This window comes from Chelonoidis abingdonii, chromosome 24, assembly GCF_003597395.2.
Source record: "Chelonoidis abingdonii isolate Lonesome George chromosome 24, CheloAbing_2.0, whole genome shotgun sequence".
Classification (NCBI taxonomy): Eukaryota; Metazoa; Chordata; order Testudines; family Testudinidae; genus Chelonoidis; species Chelonoidis abingdonii.
Window position 1 is genome coordinate 6,989,855 of NC_133792.1, and position 12,209 is coordinate 7,002,063.

Consider the following 12,209-nt stretch of genomic DNA (forward strand, 5'->3'; position numbering starts at 1 on the left):
AGTCAGAATACAAACTGACCCATGGACTCAGCTCCCTGTAGTCATCTGATGAACTTCTGTGGTACAAAGAAAGCAAATGAAGCTGCTCTGATAGGACGGATATGAAGCTATAATGGAATCTGAATATTAGCCACATCATCCTAGCTGATCTGCTGAGAGCTGTTTGGATATAGGGTGCTGCCTATCTTTGTCCGTCTAGGCAGTGAACAGAAAACTTTCCAAAGTGTTAGGTTTGATCACATTTGAATTAAGACAAATACATATGCAAAGAGAAGGTTAAGGGGTGACGATCAGTCTATAAACACCTACTTGGCAATGGCCTCTGCAATCTAGCAGGCAAAGGTGTAACAACTTCCAACAACCTTGGAAGTTAAAAGTTAGAAAATTCAGACTGGAAATAAGAGGTACATTTTTAACAGGGAAGGTAATTAACCAGTGGAACGATTTACCAAGGATAGTTTTGGATCCTCCATCACAGTCAATCTTTGAATCAAGATTGTGGTTTTCTAAAAGATCTGTCTAGTTCAGTGATTCTCAAACTTTTGTACTGGTGACCCCTTTCCAACAGCAAGCCTCTGTGTGCGACCTCTCCTTATACATTAAAAACATTTTTTTACATATTTAACACCATAATAAATGCTGGAGGCAAAGCAGGATTTGGGGTGGAGGCTGACAGCTCTCAATCCCCCCATGTAATAACTTCATGACCCCCTGAGATGTCCCGATCCCCAGTTTGAGAACCCCTGGTCTAGTTCATAAGGAAATTACTTGGGGGAAGTTCTCTGACCTGTGTTATGTAGATCTGACTTGATGATCACAATGGTCCTTTCCATACAATGGCACTGCTGCACTGGTAAACTCCTTCAGAGCAGATTTTACCCCTTTGGATTATCGTTTCTCTCCTTTTAGAGACCCAATACACACAGAAGGGATGACGGCTGCTTGGTTTTGATTTCAGCCAGTGAGATGTGTATGTGTTGAGGCTGGCTGTGTAACATTGCTGGACAATTGCTTTCCAAAACCCAGTTCTCTCCAAGATTGTGAGCACGAGCTAAATGTTACGTGTGAAAAACAATAATGGAAACTGCTTCTAAAACAATGCAACACCCCGCGTTTGGGTTTAAACACTATCATTAGCATGCTCAAAGGAGAGAAAACAATTCCCCACTTGCTTTGCTACCACTAAATCATATGGTCTTAACAAAGCATTTGTCAATTCATTCACGGATGCCTATTATATGTAAAGAAGGTCTTTGGAGGCTGTTATTTCATGCATGCACAATGGCTTTGCACAAGTGGAGCCTTGGAATAACTTTGGGACAAATGTTGGTTGTTAAAGAATTCTGGGCCCAATTCTCCATTACACTACAGCCCTATTATGCTCCTCTGGCAGAATAAAAGGGACTTAAAGTGGATAGAAATGGCCGCCTGAGAATACCCCATACCAGGGGGCCCTCCAAGCCAGTGCAGAGCCTGTATGTGAGCTCTCCACCATCCCTGCTCATGTCTGTTGTGTGACTGGGAGGTCCATGTGTTTTTTAAGCTCCCCCTGCAAACCTACTGGTCCACTCTGGTAACTGGAGGAGCAAGAACTCTGTAACCGCTCCACAATGTCCGCATGACACAGGATACTGACCAAGGGTGTGTCAGAGGCACAGCCACAGTGCGCTGTACTATAGCTGTCTTTCTTCAGTACCCATGGGGAAGGGGGGCCATTGGGAAGCACAGCTTAAGTTAGGGCAGCTCTGAGGCTGCATTACTTTACACCAAAGGCTGGATACAGGAAACCTAACGATGGCTTAAAGCCACCTTCTCTGCCTAAGTGCAGTAACTGAGAATCAGACCGTTTATTTTGTCATACGTACAAGTCTAAAAGCAAGTGGCAATGACCTCAGATAGTTTCAGATTCCAACAAAATGCTTCCCCCCTTTTTTCCCCCCACCCCATGGTTCATCTTAAGTTCTTTAAGAGTCAGTCTGTGGCGAACAAGTTTGGAAATACACTAGCACAAGGCTTGGTAAGAAGAGTTAATAAAGAGTGACAACGTTTCTATTCTCAAAGATACTTAGCTTCCAATACTTCCATTTTCTTTAAAGCAAGCTTTCCACTTCCCCCTCAGTCAGTACAAACAGCTTCTGGGGCCCAGCTGAAGTATTTGTCACTGGTTCCCATCTCTCTTCCTCTTCTACTCATCATCATCATCGTCGGACAATGAAAAGAGGACTTCTGTTCCCAGGCACTTCCTTTGGAAGGGAACAGAAAGATTGTCCATACTACAGAACGCATCCTTTTCCTTCTCTGGGTCCAAGGGTCCTTGCAGGGTTCCTAAGAGCCTATGAGTGCTGCATCTGCCCTTCTCCATGGAGATGAAGTGTTTGAGAACACCAGAAGGTTTTTCCCATAGTGAGGTAAAAGACAGGTCACTGGGTCTTACTGTTCTGGGATGGGATGCCTGACCCTTCTCCCCTGCTGGAGATTCAGCAAGCTTAGAGTTGCTTGACTGCACATTGGGTAGCAATTCCATGTCTGTGCTCTCAGCTGGCGTGAATGGACAATCAAGTGTGGGGATGATGATGGCACTCTCCTTACTGTCGTGAGCTACCCCAGTATCTTTACCGTTGCTGCTTTGTGGGAGGTTCAATAAGTCTTCAGCCGTATCCTTTCTATCTGCTGAGTCCTTGCTAAAACTGAGCCCTACGATGTTCTTCAGAGCCTGGCTATTTCCAGTGCCAGGTTTCTTTTTCAGAGTGGTAACAGTGTGATCCCTTCCTGATGCCCCTCTTCCCTTGTTGATTATTTCTTGAACAGCTTTTAAAGCCTGTAGTGTCTTTATACCAGAACCTTGTGGCAATGTATTCACATCGAATTCCTGTTCCACGGCCTGCCCTTCCTTGCTTTCCTTTCCTTCTGTTGCACTGCTTGGTTGGAGCTCATTGGCTGAGAGGATAGGTTTTTCAGTGTTTGCTTGCAGCGGCACATGGCTTCGATTCACTGTTCTCCTCTTGGGGGAGTTCTCTTGATGTACACACATTCTTTCACTGACAAGCGCTAACTTGCTGACCTTGTGTGCTAGCTCCATCACGCCATGTGGCATGGGGGATGTGCGCAGGCTGGAGACGTCTCCCAGAAACTCACCGGTGGCACCAGTGAGTGGATTTCTCCTAGTTGTAAAGGAAAACACTCACAATAGGATAGCAGTTAGCATGACCTCCCGAGAAAACACACGGCCACCTAAGATTCAGAAAGGAAAACCCTGAGTGGATTCTTTGCTGCCAACACACTGAATTTGTAGCAGCCAATCAGACTGATTCACTGGTTTTAAAAAAAAATCCCTCTCTTCTCAGCTGGGACATAATCTGCAAGTCAAGGGGAGTTTTGTCTGATGGAAACTTGGTATTTCCATTTGGTAAGAAACGTCACCATTTCAAAAAATGTTCTTCGTCTGAATCAGAACAAAAAACAGTTTTCTCCACGTTTCCTTGAAAGGGATGTTCTGAAAGTTCCATTCCAGAAAAATGGGATTTCATTTCAAAATGAATGTTTTGGTTTGAACTTGGTTTTGTTGTTTTAGTGTAAACATAAAAGGAATATACAACTATTTCATGCTGTGTTAGCAGCAGGGCAGCATAATGACACGTGATATCAAGTTAGATCATCGTAGGACATGTGTCATACTGTGTCCTACCACTATTGATTTGTTCTAATACAACATGATTTGCCATATTATGACAAATCTAGTCGTTGAAATATTTGAATTTATTTTCTATTTTATTTCTAAATTCATTGAGGGCAGCAGCTATTTAGTACTTAGTGAAACATCTTATTTTCTCAAAGTGTTTCCTGTTTGTGTGGTAGTGAAGTAGTTTGGCAATTGAACAAGGAAAGAAGATAAGAACTCAGGCCTAGATCCTCAAAGGTATTTAGGTACAACTTCCATTGATATCGATGGGCATTAGGAGCCTAAATATCTTTGAGGAACTAGGTTTCAGTGTAATAATTAGAGGAGTAGCTTTTTTTCAATATACTTGTGTTAGTCAGTAACCATTTCCCTAGAATATTGAAAACAGCTGCTCCTCTCATTAGCATCTGACAGAAAATTGCTTCAGTAAAAATTTTCCCATCAGCTCCAGAAAGGTCCGGGTCCTGAATGAGAAACCAGCTTAATGCACCAGAAATCTTTAGGGAAACATTGTAAACAATTTAGAAACAATTCTGTCTCTCAATTCTTGGGGCATTTTCCTCTGCCCTTAAGTTTACACTTTAAAGGACCTAGTCATAAAACTCTGATAAATGGATAAAACTCTGAAATCAGTGGGTGCTTTTGCCTCTATGAGATGCATGCCCTAACAGTGCCTCTGCTCCTGCTTTATTCGTGACAGGAAGCTGTTTTCATCCTGTGGGACACCGCCCTAACTTTGCATACAAGTTAGCTTTAACATAGGGGCTGGGAGCTGAGAAGCAGCAGTCGCCCCCACAGAAGCCTTAGCATCATTGGTAGCATCAGGAGGTACTGAGCAGAGCTGATTGCATCTCTTGCGTGCAGAGCTGGAGGGAGGGATAGCTCAGTGGTTTGAGCATTGGCCTGCTAAACCCAGGGTTGTAAATTCAATCCTTGAGGGGGCCATTTAGGGACCTGCAGTAAAAATCTGTCTGGGGATTGGTCCTGCTTTGACTAGGTGACCTCCTGAGGTCCCTTCCAGCCCTGATATTCTTTCTTCCACAGAGGGATACCAGGGAGAAGTTGGAGAAAACTGCCCCGAGGAAGCATAGCACCTTGGGCAGCAAGGAGCCAGCTGGCATGCTGAGTGGAGCCTCCTTAGACTCAGTGCTGCTGGCATCTTTAGGCATGAACAAAAGGCTTTAAAAAATATGCAGTGAAACTTGTATAAAAAGATCCAGCCTGAGCAGAGTTGGGTTTGAGAGCTCTGCACCCCCCATTGGGACCAGATTTTCAACACACTCAGCTCCCATTTAGACACCTAAATAAGGATCATGTTTTTGAAAGAGTTCAACACCCACTGACAATCTGGGTCCCTGTCTGAGTGCTGAGCCCTTCTGATGTTCCTGGCTTTAACGTGTGATTCCACCACTGGGAACGCCTGAAGGTCATTGATGGTACAGTGAAAAATTCTCCCTGGTTCACCACAATGCATCTACCAGATGGAATATTTACAATAAGGGGCTTAATTCTGAGAGACGGTGAGCACCTGCAACCACTCAGGGTGAGGCCATAACTCATTTGAAATAGACCCTGTCACCGTATCCATCTCCTTGAATGTTCTGGAGCAAAAGGACACCGAGGAGGCCCAGAGGCAATCTCTAGCCTGTTGACATTATCCCTCAGAATGACACCTGGGACTATCATGAATTAATGACTCCAGCAGGCAAAGGATGAAAAGGGGAAGAGAACCAGCAATTTGAGGGTATTAGGATGCAGCTCCGCAAGCCTGATCATTAGAAAATGTGCTTGCTGGCCAAACACTGCGTTCTACCTTGCTCCTGTGAACAGACCCATCTGAAAAGTACAGCTCTCATGGGCAAATATGATGTATTGTGATGCAGATGGCTGGAGGGAAATTACACACTTACGTGCCAGGCCAGAGGCCAGCAAAGTGGGGAGTTGCTGTGCATAAGAGTTATGGGGAGGGAAGCACTGGATTGTCATTTGGATCGCTTCTCTAGGGCAGTTTGCTGGGACAATTGCTTTGGGGCTTTTCAGACACCTAAAGATCATTTCCAGTGTGCTGTGTGTATCTGGAGAGTTAATATGCGCTCTCCCTTGTAAATAAAACTACTCCCTAGCGGTAGACTGCCCTTAGCTTTGGCGAAGCTGGATCTAGGCCTGATAATGTAGTGGTCTGAGCAGCTGGCAAACCTGCTTCTGTTGTAACCTGTTACTTAGCTCAGTAATTTCAGTACAAGAGGAACAAATGCTTTGGTTCTGGCTAAGCTCTGCTTTAAGCAGGATTCCAGCTCAAGTTGTTTCCTAATGCAATTTAGACTTGTCTACACTGGGGTCTCATCTACACATGGAAAATTAGGATCTGAAAATCCCCCCCAGTGGTACCAACACTGGAACTGTAGTGTTGACAGGGTTCAGGCAATTTGATCATCTTCTTCCAGGAGGGTGGTTTAAAAAAATGCCGGGGATGGAAACACCCTGGTGGTAAAACCCTCTGAGTCCTGTTTGCACTACAGCCTGCGCTGGTGGGGTCATTAGGGGTCCCCGTTTCGCTACAGAAGAGCTAACCTAGCAGGTCTTGATGTGGCCAAACCCTTGTAGCTGGGTCCGTGTTTACAGCACGGTTCTAAAACCCAGAGCAAAGGCTCTGTGACAGCTCGTACCTGAGAGTCCTGTGTTTCTCCTGGCAGCAAACAGGAGGCCAGTTTGTTTGAAGGGCTGATTTAGGTGGCTTCTGACCTGGCTGATGGGCTAGGTAAATGGAGCGCAAATGCTGCTTCACATTCTCCCTCGTACAATAGTAAAAGGTTTTTACTGGAATGAAAGTACAATTATCAATATGAGTGGTTCTGCCAGAGAGCCTTAGCCAAAGCAAATTCAAACAAGGAAGCAATATTTTCCATTCATTGCCTTTGCGGTCTCGAGATTACACCCGAAGCTGCAGAGTTCTCCGCCTTATTTTCCATTTCACTTCCCCCCTGTGCTGGGATGTTGACGCCAGATATCACTGAGAACCCAAGTGTGTCAGTCAACAGGAATATGGAAATTACCCATCTTCAGTGCCACTGAACCAAGGTGCATTGAAACCACCTCCCGAGTCCTGCAAACTGCATCCTGGCATACAATGTGGGGGGGGGAGAGCGACCTTGTGAAGGCCCACAGCTCCCCACCCTTCTAACCTTGATATGAGTCATTTTAAAAACATCTGATCAAATATGCACATATTCCAATCTTGAAGCCTTATTCCTATTGGCTAAGTGAAGCCAATGAATTGCCCTTTGCAATTAATGGAACAGCAGAGCAAGGTGGATGCATCCAACCTCTCTGCATAGTTGTGGAGTCTGGCCGTATCTGATAACAGGAACAGCAGAAAAGTAGTGATTGATCATTAATCTCCAGAGTCAACACTACAAACATGGGAGGTTTGTACTTCTCTCCATCCCTATCTATAACACAGAGCCACTGTGTTAGCCAGAGCTGTTACACCTGAGCCTTCCCACAAAGGTGCTGGTTTCCCCAGACAGTCCTGGCCTATGCTGTTATCTGTACCATGATAAGGAGACATGGTTGACAGAGTGATCAGCACAGCTTCACTCTGTCCCTTTCTGACCTGCAGCTAGAGATGGTCTGCCTGCTAGTGTGAGGTAGGATGGGCCAGAGCATGATCAGCACTCATTACCCAAAGTGTGGCCAACCCCTAGCTCTGTTGGGGTCAGTCTGACTGCCTGCCATGGCCAAGAGCATAGTATGGGTCCATCTACAGTAGTGGGCAAAACCATATCAAGCCACAATTGGGAAGGACTTAGAGAATAGTGGTTGACCCCAGTTGTAAGCAGCTTTGCACTTTCCTAGCATAGTTCCTCTGTGCTAGAAACTCATTTGCACACTGTCTTAGTGGCCAGAGTAGATTTCTTAACACAGTTAGGTCTGACCTACACAGGCTGGAGAGACCAGTGCTGACATGTTTTCTCCTTTCTTGGAAGAAACCACGTTTAGAAACCAGGCTAGTACCATTTCCCTATAGTATGGACAGACCTTTGTTCTATTGTTTCAGTCTGTCGGCAGATTCACAAGCATGGTGCAGCCATTCAAGTTCTAAAGGGCATCTTCAAAACCAAATGGGGTCCAGTTTGTTCCTGGGGTAACTCCACTGAAGCTGAGGGAATCTAGTCAAGGATGTTGTACAGACTTGTTCTAATGAAAGCTCAGAGGCTGGAGAATCCAGTAAATTCTACCGAAAATGGCTAAAGCTCTTGGATTTCTATTCTCATGAGTTCTTATCATCTGTTTTGGGGCCTATGAGAAATCAGCAGGGAGGTGGATTGATGATGACCACATCACAAAACCCCCACCTTCACAACGGAACCCCTTGTTGGGACTCCTGGTGGAGAGACACTAATTTCTAAAGAGAAGCATGTATTTGTTTGCTTCTTAATTAATGCACAGTGCAATTTTAAATGCCAGGTAGAGGGGTCTTATTGACAAGTGCACAGAATATAAATCTTCATTTCCAGTGCAGCAGCATGGAATGCAATCAGGTATCTTAACACAGTGCTCCTACAGCATCGCCTTTAAACTTTCCAGCTTTACCCTTGGTACAATGGTACAATGATACAATGACATTCCATGTAAGGAAACACTAAGAATATTGTGGTAATGTCACTTAGTTGCAAAGTTTTTAAGGATGATTACAGCCTGCTGTGCTGGTTAGAAGAGCTTGTCTGATATGGGAAGAGAAAATTACATGTTGCATAAGAATCAACTACCGTACTTCTTGTAAGACACTTGCCTATAGGATATGGACTTCTTACCTGGCGTCATAAACTGGTATTCTGCAATGGTTTGATATCGCTGCTTCTCCAGATCTTCAGGGGTCAGCCTTTACCCAGAAAACAAGACAGGGAAAGCATCAGACTTAGACCAAGTGTTCTCACACCTGGACTTGAGAAGAGGTGAAAAGCAGCTGACCAGACATGAGTATCAAATCTTTTCACCTATGCTACTCTCTACCCACTACTCAGATCATAGCGATTACATGTGCCCAATGCGAGGGTGTGAAGGTTGAAGGGGAAGGGTGGCGTTTGTATCAAGAACATATAAAATACTATTTCAAAATCTTAAAGGGTGCTTCTACCCTGAAAAGTAACTCAAAAAATAGCAGGACAGGTTCCAGGGCAGAGGTGGGCAAACTACGGCCCACGGGCCATGTCTGGTCTGCCAGCCCATTTTAATCCAGTCCTCAAGTTCCTGCTGGGGAGCGGGGTCGCGGGCCGTGCCACACACCGTGGCTCCTGGAAGCAGTGGCATGTCCCCCCTCGGGCTCCTATGTTTAGGGGCAGCCAGGGGGCTCTGCACGCTGCCCCACCCACAGGTGCTGACTCTGTAGTTCCCATTGGCCAGGAACTGCAGCCAATGAGAGCTGCAGGGGTGGCACCTGGGGACGGGGCAGTGCACAGAGCTGCCTGGCCACTCCAGAGCCGGAGCAGGGACAGGCCGCTGCTTCTGCAAGCTGCTTGAGGTAAGTGCTGCCCAGAGCCTGAACCCCTGACCCTTCCTGTGTCCCAACCCTCTGCCCCAGCCCTGATCCCTCTCCTGGCCTCTAAACCCCTCAGTCCCAGCCCGGAGCACCCTCCTGCACCTCAAACCCTTCATCCAGTATCCCACCCCAGAATCTGCACCCCCAGCCAAAGCCCTCGCCCTCCCACACCTCAACTCTCTGCCCCAGCCCGGAGCCCCCTCCTGCACTCTGAAATCCTTTTTTGTGGCCCCACCCTAGAGCCCTCACCCCCATCTGAACCCCAATTTCATGAGCATTCATCACCCGCCATACAATGTCCATACCCAGATGTGGCCCTCGGGCCAAAATGTTTGCCCCCGTGCTCCAGGGCCATGTCTGTTCTCTCAGTGACTCGCTATCAAATTTGCTCAGTTTACAAGTAAAAAGATTTGTTTCTCTAGATACCAACCCTCCCTGAGTCAAGGGGGCTTTTCCTGGTTCACACACCATCCCCCAGGAATAATTCTCTAGCTGGAACTCAGTAGACATAGCTGATGATGCTTTGGCCACACGAATTCAGCTCCCTCTCCCAAAATTGCTCTGCAGAGTTAACAGGAGTAAAAACTTCTTTGTTGTTAAGTGAACTCAGTGGCAATGCCTCAGAGACGTGCAAGAAGATCTGATGTGATGCTATTTTTTTAGTCACCATAATTGCATTTAACAGGTAGCACATTGGTACAAAACTGAAAAGAGCTGCTGCTCTTCAGATAAATACTTGCCCATTGGTCTATTCTTCCATTATAGCCTATAAGACAATCAGTTAAGAACATGTTCAGGAGAGTATATTACCTCTTATTCTCCCCAAATCTGCTGAAAGCACTGTGTCTTTGAGCTGGGGATGGCTGTAAGTGGTGCCTTCTGTAGGCCACACTTCTGTCTTCACCTCTTGTCACAGGACTGTACAGCTTTCCCTGCAGTTAGAAAGGAAAAGAGACAGGTAAGAAAAGGTCAAATGTATTTCCAGATTACGTGAATCCCCATGAAACACAAAGGAAGAATCAAATTCAGGGAAGTTGGACAGAGTATCTGTTTGGTGGCAGACTCTTAATTGTACTTCTCTTGCAAATAATACCGTGTTCTGACATTAAAATGAAGGCATTTGTCGCAAGAGATTATTATTGGGATAAGAAAACCTTCACCTCTAGGTCACCAGTTCAAATGCTCCTCATGCAGGCAAGAGCCAAAAGTTGTTCCCATCTGATGGGCTATATGAAATGGGTTTGATGGTCTCAGTCCAATCCCAAGTTAACAGCTGACCACCTACTTACAAAGCTCCTAGCACAATAGGACTCCTTGTTGGCAATCCCTGCAGAGGCCAAAGACAGAATGGGCCATGGAGACTGACCTACCTTCACGCCCACTAGACATGGTCCCACCACATCAGGGTGGAAACCTGTGAAGAAGTGATGGTGGGAATGTGGTTAGCACCCCTGCTGCTGATGGTGTATCGTTCTGGTGTTCTTCGAGGAATGCAGATTCGAATACACGCTTTCTCCAGCAATAAAGGATTGATATGTATATATTCTATGGAGGTACTTACACTTCCAGAGTTTTGTTTGATTGCTGGCTTTGGGGGAGCACTGTAGCATCTGGATTCTGCAGGTATCTTGGAGTGAGGCCCCAGTGGGCTACCACAGTGGTTGGTCCGCCCACTCTGTCGGTTTTGTATAAACATCCTGTGTGAGAAACTAAACATGTTTCCAGTTCTTTAATATATGAGCCAAATTAATCCCTGTCATAACCCAATGGTTTCAACCAGCCTACACCAAGGACAAACGTAGCCCAATGTTTTCAGTGTAGCAAAGTTGTTTTCCTCTAAAAAATGAATATTACAAATAAGTGAGAGGAACTTGAGCACCTCACCCAGGCAGGGCCAGTGCAACCATTTAGGTGACCTAGGCGGTCGCCTAGGGTGTTGGGACTTGGTGGGCGCCATTTTTTTGGCAGCAACCATGGCAGCCGATTCTTCGGCCGCCCTGGTCGCTGCCAGCATTTAGGCAGAGGGAGCTGGGGCAGTGGGGTGCGGGGAGGGCCGCCTGCGGCAAGTAAGGCGGGGGGGCAGCACGCAGGGGAACTCCCTGTCCCAGCTCACCCCTGCCCCACCTCCTCTCCGAGCACGCCATGGCTGCTTCACTTCTCCCGCCTCACAGGCTTGTAGCGCCTAAGCTGATTGGCGCCATAAGCATGGGAAGTGGGAGAAGTGAAGCAGCGATGGCGTGCTTGGGGTGCTCATGCATGGAGCAGGGGTAAGCTGGGGTGGGGGGGTGCTCAGGATGGAGGGTGGGGGATGGGGAGCGGCCCAAGGGGTGTGCCTCAGGGCAGAGGGAGGAAGCTGCTGCAGGGGGGCGCCTCAGGGTGGCGGCGCAAGGTGGAAGTTTCATCTAGGGCGCGAAACATCCTTGCACCAGCCCTGCACCCAGGTTGCTGTTTGATTAGATATCTTAACAATGAGTTTTGCCTTTGTAGGTGAAGTCTATGTGTTGCAGCTTGGGGTTTGTGAGGCTTTCATGCTATTCTTCTGAAGTCTTAGTAAGCAATCTGATTAGCACCCCATGTGATTTATGGAACAATGAATGAGGTGACTTGAAAGGACTGCACCCACAAGGTATTTTTTCCAACTCAAGACTTCAATTATACTGTTTGCTAAGTGGAAGGACTCAATGGGGCTGGGAGTGGCTTCTAGGGAGCTTGAAGGTAAATGAGTTCTGGCCTCACTGCACACCCAAGGTGAGTGGCGGTCTAAATTTGGTATTGGACTGAATGTAAGTACCAACTAAGGGACAGCAGGGCTACCCACCACATCTCTCATCTCCTTCTCTAATGGTAACTAGACCCAAATCACCCTCCACATGAGAGAAAAATAGCCACTGCAAAAAAGACAGTGACAGGACATAATGGGTCCTTCACTGAATCCCATTGCTCTGACCCCATTCAGACTTCCCTGCACCCAAGCACTTCCCCATTGCTGAC